This window comes from Neovison vison, chromosome 7, assembly GCF_020171115.1.
Source record: "Neovison vison isolate M4711 chromosome 7, ASM_NN_V1, whole genome shotgun sequence".
Classification (NCBI taxonomy): domain Eukaryota; kingdom Metazoa; phylum Chordata; class Mammalia; order Carnivora; family Mustelidae; genus Neogale; species Neogale vison.
The window spans coordinates 146,869,592-146,894,234 of NC_058097.1; the positions used below are offsets into that span (position 1 = coordinate 146,869,592).

At 37.9% G+C, this 24,643-nt stretch overlaps 1 protein-coding gene across 1 annotated transcript in view; it reads right to left on the bottom strand.

Moving 5' to 3' along the window:
- The window catches only part of ACER3 (alkaline ceramidase 3), a 187,046-nt gene that overhangs the window by 155,173 nt on the left and 7,230 nt on the right, over positions 1–24,643 (bottom strand). The window lies entirely within an intron of this gene.

Consider the following 24,643-nt stretch of genomic DNA (forward strand, 5'->3'; position numbering starts at 1 on the left):
CAGAGAGAGAGAGAGATCACAAGTAGGCAGAAAGGTAGGCGGGGGGTGGGGGACAGACTCCCCGCTGAGCAGAGAGCCTGATGTCGGGCTGGATTCCAGGACCCTGATATCATGACCTGAGCTGAAGGCAGAGGCTTAACCCACTGAGTCACCCAGGTGCCCCCTTTAGTTAAATTTCTTAAGAGCAGCAGCCTTACATTTATTCACTCATTCAAAAGCAAGTATTTACTGAATATCTACTATGAAAAGCACTATAAAGGAATACAAAGGAAAACCAGACAGACTCTGGTCTCCTACAAATTAAACTAGTGCCAAATTTACAAAATAGTAAAGATATTCAAAAACTGATATCATTTCATAAGTAGTTCAATTATGATGTAATGGAGTAATTCTTTACTCACAAATTAATCTCATTTGTCAGATTTATCGTTAATTCAAATCTAGTCTCACTAAATTTTTCACTCACTCATTTACTTAGAACTGGAATGCATCAGTTAAAGGTCATGAATATACCAGAAGGAAACAATCAAAAAAACTAAAAGGCAGTCTATGGAATAAGAGAAGATCTTTGCAAATGACATATCTGATAAAGGATTAATATCCAAAATCTATAAAGAATTTATCAAACTCAAAACCCAAAGAACAAATAATCCAGTTATGAAATGGGCAGAAGACATGAATAGACACTTTTCCAAAGAAGACATATAGATGGTTAACAGCCACATGAAAAGATGCTCAAAATGACTCATCATCAGGAAAATACAAATCAAAACCACAATGAGATACCACCTTACACCTGTCAGAATGGGTAAACTTAACAACCCAGGAAACAACATATCTTGGTAGGGATACAGAGAAAGGGGAACACTTTTACACTGTTTGTGGGAATGCAAACTGGTGCAGTCATCTGAAAAATAGAATGAAGTTTCCTCAAAAGTTAAAAATAGAACTACCCAGGGCGCCTGGGTGGCTCTGTCATTAAGCGTCTGCCTTCGGCTCAGGTCATGATCCCGGGGTGCTGGGGTTGAGCCCCAAATCAGGCTCCCTGCTCTGCGGGAAGCCTGCTCCTCCTTCTCCCACTCCCCCTACTTGTGTTCCCTCTCTGGCTGTCCTTCTGTCAAATAAATAAAATCATTTTTAAAAAATAGAACCATCCTATGATCCAGCAATTGCACTACTAGGTATTTGCCCAAAGCATATAAAAATTCTAACTTGAAAGGATACATGCACCCTGATGTTTACGACAGCATTATCAATAATAGTCAAATTATGGAGAGTCCAGGTGTTGTCCATAAAAGCCAAATTATGGAAAGAGCCCAAGTGTCCAACAGAGAGATGAATGGATAAAGAAGATATGATTTATAAATATATATTATAGATAGATAGATAGGCAGACTAAGCCACCCAGGTACCCCAAGTACCAGGTGTTTTACATAAGGGTTGAACCACTAAATTCTACACCTGAAACTAATATTACAGTGTATGTTAACCAACTGGAATTAAAATATAAACTTGAGGGTGGGGAGGCATCTGGGTGGACCAGATGGTCTGGAGTCTGCCTTCAGCTATGGCTATGATCTCCAGGTCCTGGGATGGAGGCCCTATTGGGCTCTCTACTCAGTGGGGAGTCAGCTTCCCCCTCAGTCTCCCTCTGTGATTTCTCTCTCCCAAATAAACGAATAAAATCTTTAAAAATAAAAATTAAAAAATAAAATCTTGGAAGAAAGGGGTGCTTGGGTGGCTTAGTAGGTTAAGCATCCAACTATTAATTTTAGCTCAGGTCAGGATCTCAGGGTCATGACACTGAACCCTGCATAAGGCTCTGCAGTCAGTGGTGAGTCTGCTTCTCTCACCCTTGGCCTGTCCCCCCATGCTCTCGTTTTCTTTCTTTTTCTCTCTCTCAAAATAAATAAATCTTTAAAAGGAAAAAAACAAAACAAAACAAGAAATGAAGGGGCACCTGGGTGGCTCAGTTGGTTAAGCATCTGCCTCCGGCTCAGGTAATGATTTCAGGGTCCTAGGATCAAATCCCAAACCAGGCTCCCTGTTCAGCAGGGAGCCTCCTTCTCCCTCTGCCCCTCCCCTTGCTCATGCACAGGCACATGCACTATCTCCCTCTCTTTCTCACTCTCTAAAAAATAAAATCTTTAAAAATCAATCAATAATAAAAACTGGAAGAAAAAAACAATTAGGAAATAACTAAGGTTTCACAATAAACTGACATAGTAGTCAAATAATTAACTAGCAGACTAGTGAGTTGTAATCTACAGAAGACTTTCAAGTGCAGAAACAATAACCATGAAACAATACAAAAGTTGCTAGGCAGGGTATAATGGTATTTCTCCTAAGAACTGGTTCCTGGCACAATAAAGAATGTTTATTTCCTGAATTTGTACCTCAAATACCCCGTATTACCACGGGGTTGGGGGCAGTAAGTTTAAAGGGGCTGGAAAGCTTTAAATAACTGGGGTATTGACAAATAACTGGGGTATGTAACATCCCAAGTATTTACTGATACTACGATGATTCACTCCACCTGTAGGAATGGTTGACAAAAAGAGCAAAGTGAAATTCATTATCTATTTTGTGCCAGATGCGACACAATGACCTTTAATTACAGAAACTGTAAAATCCAGAAAAAAGAATAAGGTAACTGGGGGTAAGAGCAGATGTTGGAGGAGTAGGAAACCTAAATTTCATCTGGTTCCAGGAATTCAGCTAGTTATCAAACTACCTGAATACCTACAAACTCCATAGGACATTAAAGAAAAGAATAGCAGCAATTCTATGACACAAAAGCAACCACATTCTGGAAGGCAGGACATGCAGAGAAGCGAATCCAAGGTGATATACAAGAAGACAGACCATGGCGGGGAGGGAGCCTACATCAGCTGGCTCCCGGCAAGTGATAGAGCATCAGAGCACAAAATCCGAACTTTTAGAAGTCTGTTCAGCAAAGGGACGTCGCTCCAGTGGCTAAGTGGGGGTGGAACCCTCACCCAGACCGTGTGGTCTTAGGACCCTCGGGGTCACAGAAAGACAGGGGAGGGGTGCCTAAGTGTGGCAGAGCTCCCAGGTGTTGCAGTGGGGAAGCTGGTTGCACAGACTGAGCTGAGGAGTGGGGTCTCAGCTCAGGGTTGCCATAAACTGTGATCTGTGGCACAGTGGGCCTCTTTGAGCAGGGGCCCAACAAGCGGTAGAAACAAGGAGACTCCCCTTCCTCCTCTGGGAGGAGCAGCACAGCAGGAATCAACTGAGCTTGGAGACTCCAACCGGTGTCACGTATCAGAGATAGAAACGCTCATCATAGGCCAGGTGAACACAGAGTGTGGCTGGAGACCAGGGAGACAGGAGTGATTGATTGCTTTTCTCTGAGGGCATACTGAAGAGTGGGGCCCTGAGTTCCTGGCTCTTCCTGGACCAGAGATTGGGAGGCCACCATTTTCATTCTCATCCTCCAAAGCTGTACAGAAAGCTTTTAGGAAACAAAAGCTACCGAGAGCAAACCTGAGCAGATTACATAGCGTGGGCCCTGGCAATGGTGTGTAACTCCACCTGGGGCAAAGAGACTTGAGAATCACTGCAATAAGCCCCTGCCCCAGAAGATCAGCAAGAACAACCAACCAAGACCAAGTTTACCAGTCAATGAGAAGTGCAAAATTCCAGCGCTTGGGGAAGAGAGCACATAGAATTCATGGCATTTTTGCATGATTCTTTAATCTTTCCAGTTAATTTTTAAATTTTTCTTTATTTTTTCTTTTTAAATTTTTTTGAATTGTTCTTCCTTCCTATTTTAACCAACATTGTATCAATTCCTTTTTAAAAATGTTTTTAATTTTCATTTTTACAGTTATATTCCATCCCTTCATTGTATTCAATCTTAATTTTTATGTATTATGTTTTTCTTTCTTTAAAATTTTTGGATACAGTTTCCCCTCCCTGAACTGGACGAATCATCTAAGCAAAATATCAACAAGGAAATAAAGGCTTTAAATGACACACTGAACCAGATGGACTTCACAGATATATTCAGAACATTCCATCCCAAAGCACCAGAATACACATTCTTCTCTAGGGCACATGGAACATTCTCCAGAATAGATCACATCCTGGGTCACAAATCAGGTCTCAACTGGTACCAAAAGACTGGGATCATGCCCTGCATATTTCCAGACCACAATGCATTGAAACTAGAACTCAACCAGAAGAAACAAGTTGGAAAGAACTCAAATAACATGGACGCTAAAGAGTATCCTGATAAAGAATGAATGCGTCAACCAGGAAATTAAAGGGGAATTTTAAAAATTCACGGAAACAAATGAAAATGAAAACTCAACTGTTCAAAATCCTTGGATGCAGCAAAAGACAGTCCTGAGAGGAAAGTACAAAGCAATATGAGCCTTTCTCATAAAACAAGAAAGGTTTCAAGTACACACTCTAACTGTACACCAAAAGGAGCTGGAGAAAGAACAGCAAAGAAAGCCTAAAGCCAGCAGGAGAAGAGAAATAATAAAGATCAGAGCAGATCTCAATGAAATAGAAACCAAAAGAACAGGAGAATAGAGCAACAAAAGTAGGAGTTTGTTCTCTGAGAGAATTAATAAGATTGATAAACCCTTGGCCCGACTTGACAAAAAGAAAAGAGAAAGGATCCAAATTAATAAAATCATGAATCAAAGAGGAGTGATCACAACCAACACCAAAGAAATACAAACAATTATAAGAACATTTTATGAGCAACTATACACCAGCAAATTAGACCATCTGGAAGAAATAGATGCGTTCCTAGAGATGTATAAACTACAAAAACTGAACCAGGAAGAAAAAGAAAACCTGAACAGACCCATAACCAGTAAGGACACTGAAGCAGTCATCAAAAATCTCCCAACAAACAAGAGCCCGAGGACAGACGGCTTCCCAGGGGAATCCTACCAAACATTTAAAGAAGAGTTAATACCTATTCTCCTGAAACTGTTCCAGAAAATAGAAATGGAAGGAAAACTTCCAAACTCATTTTATGAGGCCAGTATCACCTTGATCCCAAAATCTGACGAAAACCCATCAAAAAGAATTACAGACCAATATCCCTGATGAACATGGATGTAAAAGTTCTCACCAAAATACTAGCCAATAGGATCCAACAGTACATTGAAAAGGATTATTCATGGGGCAACTGGGTGCCTCAGTGGGTTAAAGCCTCTGCCTTCGGCTCAAGTCATGATCCCAGGGTCCTGGGATGGAGCCCTGCATTGGGCTCCCTGCTCAGCAAGGAGCCTGCTTCCTCCTCTTTCTCTGCCAGCCTCTCTGCTTACTTGCAATCTCTGTCAAATATATGAATAAAATCTTAAAAAAAAAAAAAAAAGATCATTCACCACAACCAAGTGGGATTTATTCCTGGGCTGCAAGATTGGTTCAACATCCACAAATCAATCAATGTCATACACTACACTAATAAGAGAAAGAACAAGAACCATATGAACCTCTGAATAGATGCAGAAAAAGCATTTGACAAAGTACAGCATCCTTTCTTGATCAAACTCTGCAGTGTAGGGATAGGAGATACATACCTCAATATCATCAAAACCATCTATGAAAAACCCACAGCGAATAACATTCTCAATGGGGAAAAACTGAAAGCTTTTCCCCTAAGGTCAGAAGCATGGCAGGGACGTCCACTATCACCATGCTATTCCACATAGTACTAGAAGGCCTAGCCTCGGCAATCACACAACAAAAAGAAATTAAAGGCAACCGAATCAGCAAAGAAGAGGTCAAACTCTCACTCTGCAGATGATATGATACTTTATGTGGAAAACCCAAAAGACTCCACCCCAAAACTGCCTGAACTCATACAGGAATTCCATAAAGCTCCAGGATGTAAAATCACACCAACAGCAAGACAAAAGAAAGAGAAATTAAGGAGTCAGTCCCATTTACAACTGGCACCCAAAATCTTAAGATACCTAGGAATAAGTCTACCCAAAGAGGCAAAGAATCTGTACTCAGAAAAGTATAAAGTATGCATTAAAGAAATTGAAGAAGACACAAAGAAATGGAAAAATGTTCTAGGTTCATAGATTGGAAGAACAAATATTGTGAAAATGTCTATGTCACCTAGTGCAATCTACGCATTCAATACAATCCCTACCAAAATACCCACCAACTTTTTTCAAAAAAATGGAACAAATAATCCTAAAATTTATATGGAACCAAAAAAGACCCTGAATACCCAGAGGAATGTTGAAAAAGAAAAGCAAAGCTTGTGACATCACAATTCTGGACTTAAAGCTCTGTCACAATGCTGTAATCATCAAGACAGTGTGGCAATGGCACAAAAACAGACGCATAGATCAATGAAACAACAGAGAGGCCAGAAATGGACCCCCTCATCTTTATGGTCAACTAATCTTTGACAAAGGCAGGAAAAAAATGTCCAGTGGAATAAAAGACAGTCTCTTCAACAAATGGTGATGGGAAAACTGGACAGCCACATGCAGAAGAATGAAACTGGACCATTTCCTTAGATCATACACAAAAACAGACTCAAAATGGATGAAAGACCTCAATGTGAAACAGCAATCCATCAAAATCCTTGAGGAGAACACAGGCAGTAACCTCTTTGACCTCAGCCACAGCAACTTCTTCCTAGAAACATCGCCAAACTCTCTTCTCAGCAGGGAGCCTGCTTCCCCCTCTCTCTCTCTCTGCCTGCCTCTCTGCCTCCTTGTGATCTCTCTCTCTGTGTCAAATAAATTTAAAAAAGAAAGAAAGAAACATCACCAAAGGCAAGGGAAGCAAGGGCAAAAATGAACTATTGGGACTTCATCAAGATCAAAAGCTTTTGCACAGCAAAGGAAATGTCAACAAAACCAAAAGACAACTGACAGAATGGGAGAAGATATTTGTGAATGACATATCAGATAAAGGGCTAGTATCCAAAATCTATAAAGAACTTAAGGGGTGCCTGGGTGGCTCGGTGGGTTAAAGCCTCTGCCTTCGGCTCAGGTCATGAACCCGGGGTCCTGGGGTCGAGCCCCGCATTCGCGTGGGGCTCTCTGCTCTGCAGGGAGCCTGCTTTCCTGTCCCCCTGCCTGCCTCTCTGCCTACTTATGATCTCTGTCTGTCAAATAAATAAATAATCTTTATTAAAAAAAAAAAAAAAACTTAGTCAAACTCAACAACCAAAGGACAAAGAATCCAGTCAAGAAATGGGCAGAGGACATGAACAGACTTGTAGGCAAAGAAGACATCCAAATGACCAACAGACACATGAAAAAATCCTCCACATCACTTGGCATCAGGGAAATACAAATCAAAACCAGCATGAGATACTACCTCACACCAGTCAGATTGACTAAAATTAACAAGTCTGGAAACAGCAGGTGTTGGCGAGGATGCGGAGAAAAGGGAACCCTCCTACACTGTTGGTGAAAATGCAAGCTGATGCAGCCATTCTGGAAAACAGTATAGAGGTTCCTCAAAAAGCTGAAAATAGAGCTACCCTCTGACCCAGCAATGGCACTACCAGGTATTTACTCCAAAGATACAAATGTAGCGATCCAAAGGGGCATGGGTACCCAAATGTTTATAGCAGCAATGTCCACAATAGCCAAACTATGGAAAAAGGCTAGATGTCCTTTAACAGATGAATGAATACAGAAGAAGTAGTATATACAATGGACTATTATGCAGCCATCAAAAAGTGAAAACTTGCCATTTGCAAGGACATGGGTGAAAGTAGAGTGTATTATGCTAAGCAAAACAGGTCAATCAGAGAGGGACAATTATCGTATGATCTCATTGATATGAGGAATTTGAGAATCAAGACAGAGTATCATAGGGGAAGGGAAAATGAAACAAGATGAAAGCAGAGAGGGAAACAAACCATAAGAGACTCTTAGTCTCAGGAAACAAACTGAGGGTTGCTGGAGGGGAGGAGGTGGGAGGGATGGGGTGGCAGGGTGATAGACATTGGGGAGGGTATGTGCTATGCTGACTGCTGTGAACTGTATAAGACTGATGAATCACAGACCTGTATCCCTGAAACAAATAATACTTTTTATAAATAATACTTTTATATGTTAATAAAAAAAGAAAAAAGAAAAGAAAAAAAAATTCAGTAATGATTGTTCCATAATGGGGAGTTTAGGGATAATTAGGAATCCCAAGACAATTTTTAAAAATTATTTAGCTCATCAAACAAAGTGATCAATGAAAGCTGTTCTCTTCCATTAAGAAAACCAAAGGCATTGGGTGGGAAGGTGGTAACACAAGGTCTAAGAACCAGAGTGGGTGATAACTGGGCATTTTGGAAATTTCACAGCTGAAATGGACCTCACCCATCACCTGACCTGCCACTTACCTTACTTGCACGGGAGCACAGAGACATCTAGGGTGAGGCCCAGCGATCCATGTTTGGCTCTCCCAACATCCGGGCCTGGGCTGGCAAAAGTGCCACTGCAGACAGAACGAATGGGATTCTTGGGTCTTGTGATTCCACTGCCACCCTCAGGGCTGGCACTTTGAGGATGGCTTTCCAAAATGGGGGTATTATATGCAACTGATGAACTGTTGAACTCTGCATATGAAACTAATCATGTGCTACTTACTGGCTAATTGAATGTAAATGAATTAAAAAAAAAAGAAACCTAAAAATTGATCATAATTTACATTTTGCCATGTCTGCATCAAGCTTTTATTTTAATAAATTAAATAAACTATTACTGATATAATCAAAGTCAACCATCTCTCCAGTCAAATTCCCTTCATACATTTCCAGAGAAAATGGCTAGTGTTAATTTGGGTGCATAATTGTAATTCATTTAAAAATTATTTTACACATATGTATGTCCATAAACATATAGTTTTGCTTTGTGCTTTTTATGTTTATCTAAATTGGGTAACTCTGTATCACTCCACAAGGTTTTTTTGTTTTTGTTTTTGTTTTAAAGATTTTATTTATTTATTTGATAGAGATCACAAGTAGACAGAGAGGCAGGCAGAGAGAGAAGGGAGAAGGGGAAGCAAGCTCCCCGCTGAGCAGAGAGCCCGATGCGGGGCTCGATCCCAGGACCCTGGGATCATGACCTGAGCCAAAGGCAGAGGCTTTAACCCACTGAGCCACCCAGGCGCCGCTCACTCCACAAAGTTTTAATCAATAAAAATTAGTTGAGAGATCCAGTAGATAATTGTAACAGTCCATTCCTTTCAACTGCTGTACAGTATGCTATCATAGGAATATACCAATTTTACTTATCTATTCCCATACCACTGGACATTCTAGGTTGTTTCTATATTTTCTTTGTTTTGTTTTGTTTTTTAAAGATTTTATTTATTTATCTGAAAGACAGAGAGAGCACGGGAGGGCGGGGGAGGTCAGAGGGAAAAGCAGACTCCCTGCTGAACAGGAAGCCTGATGCGAGACTCGATACTGGGACTCCATGATCATGACCAGAGCTGAAGATAGCTGCCTAACCAACTAAACCACCCAGGCACCCCTGTTGCTATGTTTCTTTTATTAAACAATATTTCATTGGACATCTTTATGTCCATTTATACAAGTATCTTGCTTACTGCTTTATATGCATATAAAACAGACTTCCAGGACACCTGGGTGGCTCAATTGTTAGGTGGCTGTCTTCGGCTCAGGTCATGATCTGAGGGTCCTGGATGGAGTCCTGCATGAGGCTCCTTGCTCAGTGGGAAGCCTACTTCTTCCTCTGCCTGCCTGTCCCCCTGTTCTCTGTGTCTCGCTCTGCCAAATAATTACATAAAATCTTAAAAAAAAAAAAAAGACTTCCTAGTTAGAGAAGAAGAAAAGGAAAAGAGGAAAGAGATGGAAAGGAGTCCTGAGCTATCACAGAGGCAGAAGGGCAAAAAGCAAGGGTTGAGAATGCTCATTAGAGTTCCCTTACATTCCTCCTCACTATCACTGCCATATTTCAGGCCCTCTTATCTTAACTTATATGAGGTTTAAAAAAAAAAAGATAGAAGTAAGTGAAAAGTAAAAGAACGCATGTTCCATGTATTATTTCACATGAGGGGGGTGAACAAATATCTTTTCACTTTTGATACAGAAATGTAGGTTCAGTGTATTTTTTTTTAATTTAAAGTAAACTCAAACAGAATAAAAATAAAGTTTATCTTCTAAATCACTTTTTAAAGAATGGAAGTATCCCTTACATCTGCTGAGAAAATCAAGTCACAAAATACTACATAAGGCATAATCATATATTTTTATTTTTAAAGTATGTGTGTGTGCAGAGAGAAAAAAAGAGAGAGAAAGAGAAAAGTCAGTATGGAGGATACACAGCAAACAATTAACTGCTCCTAAGAAATGGTCCATGAGGCCACAGGTGTGGGTTGAGTGTGAGGTGACACAGGAGTTGGTACACGGAATCTAAGCCACCGCTTATGCAGATCAATTATGCCTCATGGGCCTCCCGGGGCCAGGTCTGATTTTTACATTTCATTTTGTAATGTAATGCTGAACAGGGTGATTGCTGGTGCTTTTCATTTTCTTTTTCTGCTTCTTTGTATTTTCTATATTTCCCTTCACAACATTTTTAAGAGCTGAACTAAGTACTTCCCCAAGTCTAAAGTGTACACTTCATGAAGATTTCACCAGTTTCTCCCAGACTCAGCACTGTGCCTGACATATTGAAAATAGTCATCAATATTTGCTGACTGATTCAAAATTTTCCACAATAAGTAATTACTCTCTAATAAGAAAAACAAGAAAAGTGGTTTCCACAAAGGAAATGCATATGAACATTAATTTTATGAACACATGAACATGATTTTAACATAATAAAAAAAATACAACATACCATAATGGAAGTTCATAGAAAATGGTATCAATTCATTAGACCTTGGCTTGGTATAATTGCTGAAAACTTCACAGAAGAGATAATATTTCAGTTTGCCTTAAAGGGTGAATAGTAGTTTAAACAAGTGCAGAGAATAATATCCGACGTAGAGAAAGCACACCAATGTACAAAGCCAGAAAGAACATGTTGTGCCTAGGAAACCATGACAAATGACTTTTATTAAGCCTAGGAGGAAAGTTGTATTGGGAGCTACATACAGCTACTCTGATACAGTGGAACTAATATAAAAATGGACCATATGTCTATGATCTCCCTACCAAACTACACAAAGTCTGAACTCTTCCAGAGAGAGCAAATGGGGAGTAAATGATGCAGAGGAATGATAAAGAGAAGAATAACTAAGTTTACAGACTGGATACAGTAGGAAGGGGACAAATAAGTTATGACTACAATAATCCAAATGTGATGATAAGTGATGATAAGGAACTAAACTAAGATGGTTGTGAGATGGGAGAGAGGGAAGAGAAGGCATGAATGACTAATTTAAGAGTCTTCTATAATGAAAGGATGTATTCCCAGCTGGTTACACAAAAGGCAACCAAAAGCGTGCAAATATATAACTTCACTGAAAGACTAATAAAATGTCGAAAATGTTAAGAAAGTTACCCACTTTCTTTCTATGGAAGGAGGAAATAATTCAAAATATGCAGGACGATTATCATAAATGTTCTTCAAACAGATTTTTCATTATAATTAAATAAGGTGCTTAGCATGGTGGTTGACACATAGTGTCAATAAATATGACCTATTAATATTGTTTTTAACATTGTCAAAAAAGACCATAAAAAGTAATTTTTCCCTAGAAATCTGTATATATTTTTAATAAGTAGTGGTTCCTCCTTAAAACACTTTTATTAAAATTTTGAATTTTTAATTGAAGTATAGTCAACATGTTAGTTTCAGGTGTACAACACAGCAATTCAACAATTTTATACATTACTGAATGCTTCGCATGATAAGTGTATTACAATATTATTAACTGTATTCTCAATGCTGTATGTCTCCTTAAAATCTTTTCCTGAGATCTCAGAATTCAAAACTTCCCTGTTGCTTAGGGATAAATTTCATTAGATCTAATTGTTCAAAAAGTCATTAAATAAAAGATAAAGCACATAAAACCATTCAGCAATGGTAGGGAGGTCACAATGAGGATTTTAAACGTGTCTGTGCAGAGTAGGGCCCATTACTGTTAACAAATTCTATCTTCTTACTTCTAACATCTAAACTGTTACTTCCTCAGTGAAGCCTTAAATAAGCAAGCAGAAAATCACCTACAAACTGTGAGGTTGTGCTTACGACTCCCCTAACTGCCAATACCACTTTGTTGATGATCTTTTTTTTCTTCACTAGTCTTCCTAATTGTCAAGGATGATGTCTTAATGCCAATTTCAAAGGCATACCATATAGCTTGTACATAGCAGGTGCTCTGAATATAATTGTGTACAATAGGCTCTATTTACAGCTGGACTGTGAAAACTCCATCTTCATCTCTGAGGACATCTGGCTATCTGGCTCTTGGACAAGATAAGGTCAATTAGATTTATGATGTGCTGTTTCAGGTCCAAAACAACCTGGTGACCTATAAACCAGTTTGTTTACTGACACATTTTCACCTGATAGAACTGGTTAGCCAGCCAGGCTTGACTACATGACCAGAACAACATAAAAATACCCCACTACGAACTGCCTTGAGCTCTCCACAACCCAGGATTTATCACACAGACCTTGGTCGTCAATCCAAGGATGAAATGGACCTGTGTACAAATTGGGATTCTAGACAGTTTCCCCTTAATGTCCCCCACATTCTTAATGCTTCTCCACTCTCTCTTTCTCTTGCTACACCATATCCTTTAAACAAAAGTCTTAGGTAAATATGGAGACTCATGAGTCCTTTCAAATACCCAAACTTGAAAGATCTTTGCAATACTATTTTCTGTACACTTTCACGATTATAAAAATAAGTCATATGGCTCAGCTAATATCCTTGTCAATCTTAATACAACAAAAATTTCTGTATTTTATACTGTTTTATAGTCTATAAATACTTTGACATACACTAACATTAAGTTCCCAAAGTAAAGTAAAGTAAAGTTCCCACTAAGGAGCAGACTAGAGAAACCCAGACTCAAAAGATTAAATGACTTGTCCACTTTTGCTCAACCAAGAAGGGGCAGACTGGACTCAAGCCCAAGGTATAGGTCTAGCAATTAAACTAGGCTGCCTCCCAAGTCTGCGGCAATTTAATACCTATGCCATTATTTGAGGGCTTAAGTTAATATCTCTACATCTTTTTTTAAAAAAAGATTTTATTTATTTCTTTGACAGACAGAAAGAGAGCAAGAGAAGGGAACACAAGCAGGCGGAGTGGGAGAGGGAGAAGTAGGCTTCCTGCTGAGCAGGGAGTCCAATACAGGGCTTGATCCCAGGACCCTGGGATCATGACCTGAGCCGAAGGCAGATGCTTAACCAGCTGAGCTACCCAGGTGCCCCAATATCTCTACGTCTTGATGGGGCTTCCAGAAATAAGTTACAAAGGCATCCATATCCATCTATCTAGTGTATATCTTTACTAGATAGATCATTATGTGTAACAATACATAATGTTGATATCAAGAGGTTGAACATATTCATTCCTTCATTCCACAATTATATGAGCATCAATTATGAGGCTTAGACACCACATTAGGGAGAGTTTAGTTGTAGCAAAAAAGGAGACATTTTAAAACAGAATAATGAATACCTTCTCAGTTGAAAAGGAAGTTTAAATTTAAGTGTGTAATCTGACAGACTCTAAATATTAATAAAACTATTATCCAACATTTTAAATGGTACTTTTAGAATGCAAAAGGTCATTACTTTGTCTAACTAATCCTCAAAACCAACTTATAAGGTATTTTTAAGCAAATCTGACAGCTAAAGAAAGTGAAATCAAAATTAAGCAATTTGTCCTAATATATACAAGATCGTACAGCTTGAACAAGGCAAAATCAGGATTCAAATGCAGGGGTACTAATAACCTGTCTTCTTTCCATTTTATAAACTATTTCCTACTCTTATGTTGATTTCAATTAGAATGTCCTATTTCATTTTTTAAAAAATATCCACAAAGTGAGGAGCACCTGGGTGGCTCAATTGGTTGAGTATCTGCCTTCAGCTCAGGTCAGGATCCCAGGATCCTGGGATTGAGCCCCACACTGGGCTCTCTGCTTAGCAGAGAGTCTGCTTCTCCCTCTCCCTCTGCCCCTCCCCTCCCCGTGCTCGCTCTCTCAAACTCTCTCTCAAATAAGTAAAATCTTCAACAAAGAAAAAAGAAAAATCCTCAAAATGAGGGGCTCCTGGATGGTGCAGTCAGTTAAGTATCCAACCCTTGGCTCTGGCTCAGCTTGTCATCTCAGGGTCGTAAGATGGAGTCCCATGTTGGGCTCCAAGCTCAGCAAGGAGTCTGCTAAAGTTTCTCTCTCCCTCTCCCTCTGACCCTCGATGCCCTGGCTCTCTCTCTAAAGTGGATGAGTGAATCTTAAAAAAAAAAAATCCACAAAGTGAAAAAAAATTAAGTAAAACAGTTTCTTATTTTACCATAATAATTATGAATAATTTAGAATTTAAAGCAAAGTAAAGTAATTTAAATGTCTTAGTGATTTTATTCTAATTGATGGTTATAAATATATTTCTTAAATATTTATTGAATTATATATCTTTAACTTCCTGGTAATTTCAAAGTTTTCTGGAAAATGAAATAAAAATAATTCATTTCTTTTGGTCAGCTTCCAAATCAATATGAATAATGAAAACAAATCACTGAGATATGCATTTCCTAAACATGAAAAGCTATCTGAGTTGTGGAATTGTTTTTGAAAATGTATAATTAGTTATTAATGTTCAGTAATATCTCATTCTTTAAGACCGTAAGCAACTAAATACTTTCTCCAACATAACTTAACATTAAGTAAAATATGTTTATGAATTTATTTCATTTAACTTAATGTCTTAAACAGGGTTTAATTTAAATCAAATTCCTAAGCAGTAGGGAAAAAATTAAAGACTATAAAATACAAGTTTTTTAATTTTTTGAATTCCCAAATCTCTGAAGTGAATTGTTCTAGGGGCAACTGGGTGGCTGAGTCAGTTAAGCATCAGACTCTTGATTTCAGCTCAAGCCTCTCATCACACTGGGCATGGGGCCTGCTTAAGATTCTCTCTCTCCCTCTCCCTCATCCTGCCCCCAAAGAACTGTTCTAGTTCTACCCAAATAACTTTGGGTCAATTTCCACTGGAACAAGACTTTTTTTCAGGGTATTCACTGCCCAAGTGTCAGCTTTTAAATGTCTAAAAAAAAAAAAAACTGCTTTAAAGAAAACCAGAGAAAATGAGATAGGTCAGCCAAGACAAGTATCCCATCCAGCAAACAAAGGTTTCTCTGTGATCCAACTAAAACAGCAATGTTCTTACACCGACACACACATATGGAGTATTTGCATGGTCTTTTCCATTATAACCTTTAATCTGAATACTGACTTTATTTTAAAGTTGATTTTTATTTTATTTAAAAAAGAATGAGAATAAAATAGTGGGAAAAAAATCACACAAATTATATAATAAAAGAAAAAGAATAAAGCAGAAGAGTACTAGTATCTATTGAGTTTATATGCCTGGAAACAAACTAGTGACCTAATTTACATAATCTTTCTAATATAAATATCACCTTGTGAGCTTATCATTCTTATTTTATATATCTGGCAAGATTAAGAACTTTTCCTAGTGTCATATTGCTCCCAAGTGGGAAGATCTAGATTCAGTCTCATGTCATTTGCTCTTTAACAAGCTGTGTTCCTAACACCACAACATGCAAAAAGAAAAAGGAAAGAGAGTAAAAGACACAGTCATAAGCGTTGGTCTATCCTAATAAATCTTAAGAACCAAACAAGCCATGTAATTCTGGCAATTATACTAGACTCATCTGAACGTCTATAGAATTTATTCATCTGGGGGTGCCTGGATGGCTCAGTCGTTAAGTGTCTGCCTTCAGCTTGGGTCATGATCCCTGCTCAGCTGGAAGCCTGCTTCTCCCTCTCCCACTCCCTCTGCCTGTGATCCCTCTCTCCCAGTTTCTTTCTCTGTCAAATAAATAAATAAAATCTTTTAAAAATTAAAAAATAAAAGAATTTATTAATCTGTGATCCATTATGACTAAAGAAATGATACTGTCTTAAGGCAATTCTTTCACTGCTGAAACAAATCACTTATCTTTTCTGCTAGTCACCTTTTCACAATTTTAAGTTTATACCTCACATAGCACATAATTTACTGGGAAAAAAAAATCCATAATACAACATTACAAAGTACTACATATATAGTAGATATTTAGTAAATATTTGTTGAAAACTTCCATATTCACAATGCCCTGAAATCCGTTAAGTACTTGGATAGTTGATAATATGATCAGCCTTCAGTGACACCAGACTTAGAAAGTTCTGGTTTTAGGGGTGCCTGGCTGGCTGAATTGGAAAAGCATGCAACTCTTGATCTTGGGATAGTGAGTTCAAGCCCCAAGTTGAGTGTAGATTATTTAAATAAATAAACTTTAAAAAGTTTTGGTTTTGCAGTTCAGTCTGGAAAAAGGTTCTGCTTTAATCAATCATGATCAAGACATACTACTGGTTATCTGAGTTGATTCATCATTTATCTCCACTAGCAATGGCTTCAAATGACAACAAAGGAAAAATAAATCTTTTTTATTTTATAGATTACAATGGGCAGAATATGCCAAGCAATTTCTCACTGGTTTAACTAACAACATTAACTGAGAACTTAATCTATATTAAGATACTGTGCTAAGTGCTATGGATACTGAGTTAAAGCTGAAAAGTTTTTTAACTTGAGGCATTATCAATATGGTGGAGAATATAGACATATTTATAATTACAATACTCTGTGAAACATGTACACATCATTCATTCAATAAATATTTGCTGAAAGTCTCATATAGTAAACACTGTAACAAACCCTGGGATACAGCAATGAACAAGGTCCTAGGGCCCCTCCTTTTATTGACTTTACATGGTTTCAAAGACCTCCCAAGTCTACAGAAAAATGAAATCATCAAAAATCATAAGAGCACGAAAAAAAAAATCATAAGAGCACATAAGGAAGCACGCAGCCATAAAAGAAGAACAGCAAAACAAGCAACAGAAACAGACAAAGATGAAAGATATTGAATTAATGGATATAACATATTAAATGTTTGATATGTTTAAGGAAAAAAAAAAAACCCAAAACTAAAAAACTATCAGAAATTGTCAGGTAGATGTAAAAAAGAAAGCCTTTAGAAATGAAAAATATAATAATTAAAAATGCTAAAGAGAAAAAACGAATGTGAAAGAAAAAAATTTAAAAGACTGAATTAATCAAGTAAAGAGAGATGAGAGAGATAAAGCAGGACATTCCAGATCGGAAAGAATAATGTATGCAAACACAGGAAACTATGAAGCTGCATTCTGTGCTTGAGGAAATAAAAGCTGAATTATATTGCTGAAGTATAAAGTGCAAGTGTTTAGAAAGGCAAGAGATTACATCAGAAAAGTCATCAACGGCCAGTTTGTGAAAGTCTTTATCCATTATACTTCTCAACTCTATATTGCACATGAGCCAATACTCACTATCTGAAGTTCTTACCTTATATATCTGTAAGCACACATTTTTATTTAGTTAATAGTATTTCTAGTTTTGAAATGTATAAATCTTTAGCTAAAATAAAGAAATAGCTATTAAGCAATATGGCAGACACCCCAAAAATCCTCTCTTACAAGCACCTAGACACACTGGATAAAGTTTAATAATATATTTTTCAATGCACAATTCAACTCCCAAAAGACTAAAGGTAATTCCCAGAGGGAAAAACTAAGAACCAAGAAAATCAGTATGACTGTTCTACAAAGATAAAGAGGTAGGGCAGTGAATTGGCTGTCTTATTATCATAGAAAGTAGAATTTCAAATGCTCACAAAGGAATAAGAGATAAGGCACTGGACCATGGAAGGATGGGAACTGGATCTGAGATCATCTACATGAAATGCTTGAGGGACTACCTACTCAGTAGTTAAATGAAACAGAAAAGCAACCACCCAGTAGCACAGAAAACAGTAAAAAAGTTGTTCCATAGTGATCTAGTTTCAAAGAGAAAACAAAAACAACAATAAAAACAATTACCTCCTCTGGAAGTAGAAACACAAGGTTTGTGACAGGCATATTCTAAAGTGGCCACCAGGGGGCGCTGGGGTGGCTCAGTCAGTTAACCAGCAACTTTCTTTGGGCTCAGGTCTCGGCTTAGGTCTTGATCTCAGGGGGCCATGGGATCCAACAGAGCAGCCACTCTGCACACAGCCAGAGTTAGCTTGTCCCTCTCCCTCCCCTTCACCCTCTGCCCCTCACCGCGCTTGTGTACACTCTCTATATAAGAAATTAAAAAAAAAATTTTTTTAAATAAATAGGGTGGTACAGTCAGTTGGGTGTCCAACTCTTGGTTTCAACTCAGGTCCTAATCTTGGGGGCATGGAATTCAGCCCCCAGTGGGGCTCTAAGCTCAGTGAAGAATCTGCTTGAGACTTTCCCTCTGCCCTTCCCCATCATGCCCCCCTCACCTGCTCGCTCGCTCGCTCTCTCTCTCTCAAATAAATAATTTAATTAATTAATAAAGTGGCCACCAGAATCCTTACCTCCTAGTATCCAAGCCCTTGTGTAACCCCCTCCCTCTGTATGTAGGCAGAATTAATGGCTTGCTTCTAACCAACAGAATATAGCAAGATGATGAGATATACATAATTACATGTATGTGGTAGTATTATATGAGATTGCAGCACCCATCTTGCTGGAGTCTCTTACTCCCTTGCTGGCATTGAAGAAGCAAGTTGCCACATTGTTGAGCTGCCTATTCTGGAGGTCTCATGTAACAAGGAACCAAGGGCAGATTCCAGGAGCTAAGAGTAGCCTCCATCCAAAAGCCAGCAAGAAACCGAAGCCTCAATCCAACAACCACCAGGAACCAAATTCTGCTAGTAAAGGCTTCCCTTTTCAAGCTTCAGATGAGACCACAGCCCCCACCAACACCTTGATTGCAGCCTTGTGAATCTCTAAACAAATGACCCAGCTAGGCCAGGCCCACACTCCTAACCCATAGAAAATGTGAAACTATAAATATGTGTTACTTTAAGCCATTACATAAGTAGAAATTTGTTATGCAGCAAAGACTAATCCAAGGTAGAACTACATACTGAATAAGATGCACTCACTCTCTCTCGCTCTATCTCTGGCAAATAAATAAATAAATGACATGTAAGTTAGGAGGAGTATACACAAAGTTAAAGTTGCTTCTTTCAATTCCTAAAATGAGAGAAGAAATAAGTTCGGACTTTAAGTCAAACATGTATTTAAAAAATACTTAAATAAACACCAGAACTAGAACAAATAAGTAGCTTCCAAACCATAGAGGGGAGAAAGAAATTAAAAAACCTATCACTGCCAAAAGAAGGCAAGAAATATAGATGTAGAATAAAAAGCATTATAAAAAAGGGTGGAAATATGGGATGTCCAAGTGGTTCAGTTGGTTGGGTATCTGCCTTTAGCTCAAGTCATGATCCCCAGGTCCTGGGATTGAGTCCCACATCCCTGCTCAGCAGGGAGACTGCCTCTCCCACTCTTTTTGCCTGCTGCTCTCCCTGCTTGTGCTCTCTCTTGCTCTCTGTCAAATAAATAAATATCTTTTTTTAAAAAAAGGATAGAAATAAAAATATATATATCAGTAGTCACAGAAAGCAGAAAAGAAGACTGAATTTTAACAATAAAAGAAACAGCTATCTGCTTTATAGGATAAATACCTTAAACATAAGGGCACATAATAGCTGACAGTAAAAAAAAAAAAAAAAAAAGCCTGGGTAAAAAACAGGCCAGGCAAAAGGAACAAAATAGATTTTAAAGCAGAAATTCAATATACAACTTAAATTTCAGGTCATTTTTAGAATTAGTGCCATTATTTTTGTCCAATCTCTTAAAGAAGCAAACCATTTACTGATGGTACACATGGCTTTGTACTAGTCTCACAGTTGGTAGAGCAATTTTATGAAGATACCTACACAGCCCGTTTACCAAATAATTAAGGAAGACTTCTTACAGAAGGCAGTAACAAGAAATATAGGCTGTAAACAGGATTTACATGTCTACCTAAGACAGAGTAATAAGGACCATATTTACTCTCCTACCTGAAACAACCAATGAAGCAACAAAGGTGCACAAGAAAACTCTTTGGGATGATGAGTATATTCAAATTTTGGTTGTGGTGATGGGTTCACAGGAGTACATCTGTTAAAATTTAGCAAATCATACACTGTAATTATGTATAGTTTTTTTGCACAGCAAAGGAAACCATCAACAAAATGAAAAGGCAACCTAATAATGAAAGAAGATATCTGCAAAAGATGTATCTGATAAGGGGTTAATATCCAAAACATATTTAAAAACTCACTCAACTCAATCCAAAGAACCCCAAACAATCCAATTTAAAAATGGGAAGTAGACCTGAATAGACATTTCTCCACAGAAGACATACAAATGGCCAACAGATGAATGAAAAGACTCTCAACATCACTAACCATCAGAAAAATACAAATCAAAACAATGAGATTATCACCTCATACCAGTCAGCATGGCTAATATCAGAAAGACAAGAAATAACAAGTGTTGGTGAAGATACAGAGAAAAGGGAACCCTCACACTCCTGGTAGGAATGTAAATTGATGCAGCCTCTACAGAAAACAGTATGATTGTTCCTCCAAAAATTAAAAATAGAAATGCCATAAAATCCAGTATTTCTACTTCTGGGTAGAAAAAGAAAATGAAAAAACTAATTTTTTTTTAAGATTTTATTTATTTATTTGCCAGAGAGAGTCTTTTAAATCTTTTTAGTTATAACTTCTAATATAGTAAATACCAAAAGATTTAACTCACAGAGCTCTTCAGGGTCCTCAATAATTTTTCAAATGTATAAAAAAGGTTATGAGACAAAAAAACACGAGAACTTCTGATCTTCTAAAAGTAAAAGTTGAGGGACGCCTGAGTGGCTCAGTGGGTTAAGCCGCTGCCTTCGGCTCAGGTCATGATCCCAGGGTTCTGGGATCGAGTCCCACATTGGGCTCCTTGCTCGGCAGGGAGCCTGCTTCTCCCTCTGCCTCTGCCTGCCTCTCTGTCTGCCTGTGCTCACTCGCTCTCTCTCCCTCTGTCTCTGACAAATAAATAAATAAAATCTTTAAAAAATAAATAAATAAATAAATAAATAAAAGTAAAAGTTGAATTTGGGCATGCCCTACAATCTAACCATTATACTTGTCAATATATACAAGAACTCGTAATTTGTGTGTACTAGAACATGTACAAAAAGTTTATAGCATTATTTGTAATAGCCAAAACCTGAAAACAAAAAACATCCAAAAACTGAAGAATGGATAAATCAACATATTCATACAGTAGAATTCTAAACAGTAAAAATAAATGAACTATATCTAAACCCATCAACAGAGATCATTCTTGGGAACAAGGATGATACATAACTGAGAAAAGCAAGTTGAAGAATAAACACACACATACACAGTACAATTCCACTTATATAGACTATAAAATAAAGAAACCTAAACAGTGTATTTTTAGAAATGCATATGGTGCAAAGCTAGGAAATGATAAACAATAAACTAAGGATAGTGGTTATCTCTGGAGAAAAAGGAAGAAATGGGATGAAGGAAAGGCACAGAGGGGGCGGCTAAATGTTTATTTAATGAATGCTCTTTAAAAAAGAACAGTCCTCCTTTATCAAGGTCATAATTCTCTTTGATTGTCAAGCTTTAAGTTGGACGTTTCTTTCTTTTTTTTTTTTTTTTTAAGATTTTATTTATTTGACAGAGACAGAGAGAGAGAAAACAAGCAGGGGAGAGGGAGAGGGAGAAGCAAACTCCCTGCTGAGCAGGGAGCCTGAAATGGGAAATGCAGGGCACAATCCCAGGACTCCAGGATTGTGCGTGAACTGAGCCAAAGGCAGACACTTAACTGAGACACTTAACCTAAGTTGGATATTTCTAGAGTAGTAAAAGAACACTGAACATCCAATTGGCAAAACTAACTAAAGGAACTCCAGGGATCAAATGGATATCAGACAACAAAACCAGGCTGTCCTCCTGTCTACTTTAAAAAAGGGGTGGGAGTGGGGAGGAATTGCTACCCAGCAGGTAAAATAGCCTCAAACCGTAATATATCATTTGCAAAGACTATCTTACCTAGAACGTCTCCTTATTGTTTTGTAGAAATGAATGAATTCCAGCCATAAGACAGTTTTTACAGCAGTAACAAAATTTTAACAAGTGCAATGTTAAGAGTTCTGTTTTGAGTCCATTCAGTCTTTCCTCTTGCTGTTAAAAGCAGCTTGCTCTGAAAAGTTAAAGAACTTTAAGATACAGTCCACACCTATAATGAGTCAAAAATTTTTCCAGTCATGCAACTGAATTATTTCAACCTTAAAGTTGAAATAAATAATTATTTATTTTCACGGGGTAAAACGCCTCTTTTGAGTTTTATGAGTGCATTATAGGGATAAATAAAATGATGCTTATAAAAATTCTCTGAAATTTTCAGAGGGCCTATATTAAACTTTATTATTATTTTTAAAGTTTCATCCTCTAAGAATAAAATGTATGGTGTGATTTGGCATACTCTGAGTTTACACAACAGGAAATCAAAATTGCTCAAAACTCAACTTTAGGGGTGCCTGGGTGGCTCAGTGGGTTAAAGCCTCTCCCTTAGGTTCAGGTCATGATCCCAGGGTCCTGGGATCAAGCCCCACATCGGGCTCTCAGCTCAGCAGGGAGCCTGCTTCCTCCTCTCTCTTTCTGCCTGCCTCTCTGCCTACTTGTGATCTCTGTCAAATAAATAAGTAAAATCTTTAAAAAAGAAAAAAAACACTCCACTTTAGACACTATTTCAGTTACTTGTTGCTGAATAATAAGCCACCTCCCAAACTTCATGGCTTTAAAAAAAACGATTTACGGGCGCCTGGGTGGCTCAGTGGGTTAAGCCGCTGCCTTCAGCTCAGGTCATGATCTCAGGGTCCTGGGATCGAGTCCCGCATCGGGCTCTCTGCTCAGCAGGGAGTCTGCTTCCTCCTCTCTCTCTTTCTGCCTGCTTCTCTGCCTACTTGTAATCTCTCTCTGTCAAATAAATAAATAAAATCTTTAAAAAATAAATAAATAAATAAAAATTTAAAAAAAAAAGGTTTACTATTATCTCTCATGGGAAGAACACAAACAATGAAAAGTGCACCAAAATATAAACATAATACATAAACAATGTTTTGGCAAGAGTACAGTATATTCAAGGAAAGTGGGAATTATAGGAAAAGGGAGAAACAAAGACTAAAGAGTTTAGAATACACCAGCTCCCACAATGAGTTAAAAAACTACATAACTAAGAGAATGGTGAAAATTGAAGACACACCAAATTTAGTGAGGAAGTGGATGAAATGCTGTGAATGTAAAACACTATGTAAAACCACTTTGAGTAAAGATCTGGCAGTTTCTAATAAAATTGAACACACAATGAACCCTCTGACCCAGTTATTCTAATCCTGACTATTTACCTACAAGAATGAAAATATTTTAAAAAAAGAATGAAAATATATTTCCACAAGACAACTTGTGCAAGAATGTTCATAGTAGCTTTATTTATAATTGCCAAAACCTGAAAAAAGCCAGGTGTTCAGCAATAGGAAAACTGATAGACTACGGAATATTCATATAATGGAATACTTAGCAATAAAAAGGGACTACCAAAACTTGGAACAACATTGGTGAAATCTCAAAAACCATACAGTGAATGAAGGAAGTCTTATACCAAACAGTAAATACTGCATGATTCCACTTATATTCCGTTTCAGAACGGGTAGATCTAATTTATGGTGAGGGGGAGGAAAATCAGAACAGTGGCTGCCCTAGAGAGAAGGGAAAGGTGGAGGTGAGGAATAACAGAGAAGAGGCATGAGGAACTTTCTTCCTTGATAGTAAAGTTCCATATTCTAATAGAGGTTTTGGTTACACAAATGTATGCACTTGTTAAAATTCAGCAAATATACCATAAAACTTGTGCATAACATCAAATATAAATTTTACATCCAAAGAAAACCCACAAAGAATTGATCTTTAAGGGTACCTGGTGGCTCAGTTAAGGGTCTACCTTCGGCTCAGGTCATGATCCCAGGTCCTGTGATCAAGCTGTATCAGGGTCCCTGCTCAGCAGGGAGTCTGCTTCTCCTTCTCCCTTTCCCTTTCCCTCCCCCGCCCCCTGCCCACTGTCTCTCTCATGCTCTCTCTCTAATAAATAGATAAAATCTTTAAAAAAAGAATTGAACTGATAATAGGCATGTTAAAGGATTTAGGGGAAAGTGTATAGATGTCTGTAATTTACTTTGAAATGTATCAAAAATAAAGTGAATTGACAGAAGAATGGGTAAATGGACAGATATGCACTAAAACAAGCATGAGGTGCCTCAGTGGCTCAGTCAGTTAAGCAGCTGCCTTTGGCTCAAGTCATGATCCCAGGGTCCTGCCTCTCCCTCTCCCTCTGCCTGCTGCTCTCCCTGCTTGTGCTCTGTCAAATAAATAAAACCTTAAAAAAAAAAAAGTATAAAACAAGCATAATAAAATGTTAAAATAGAATCTAGGCAACAGA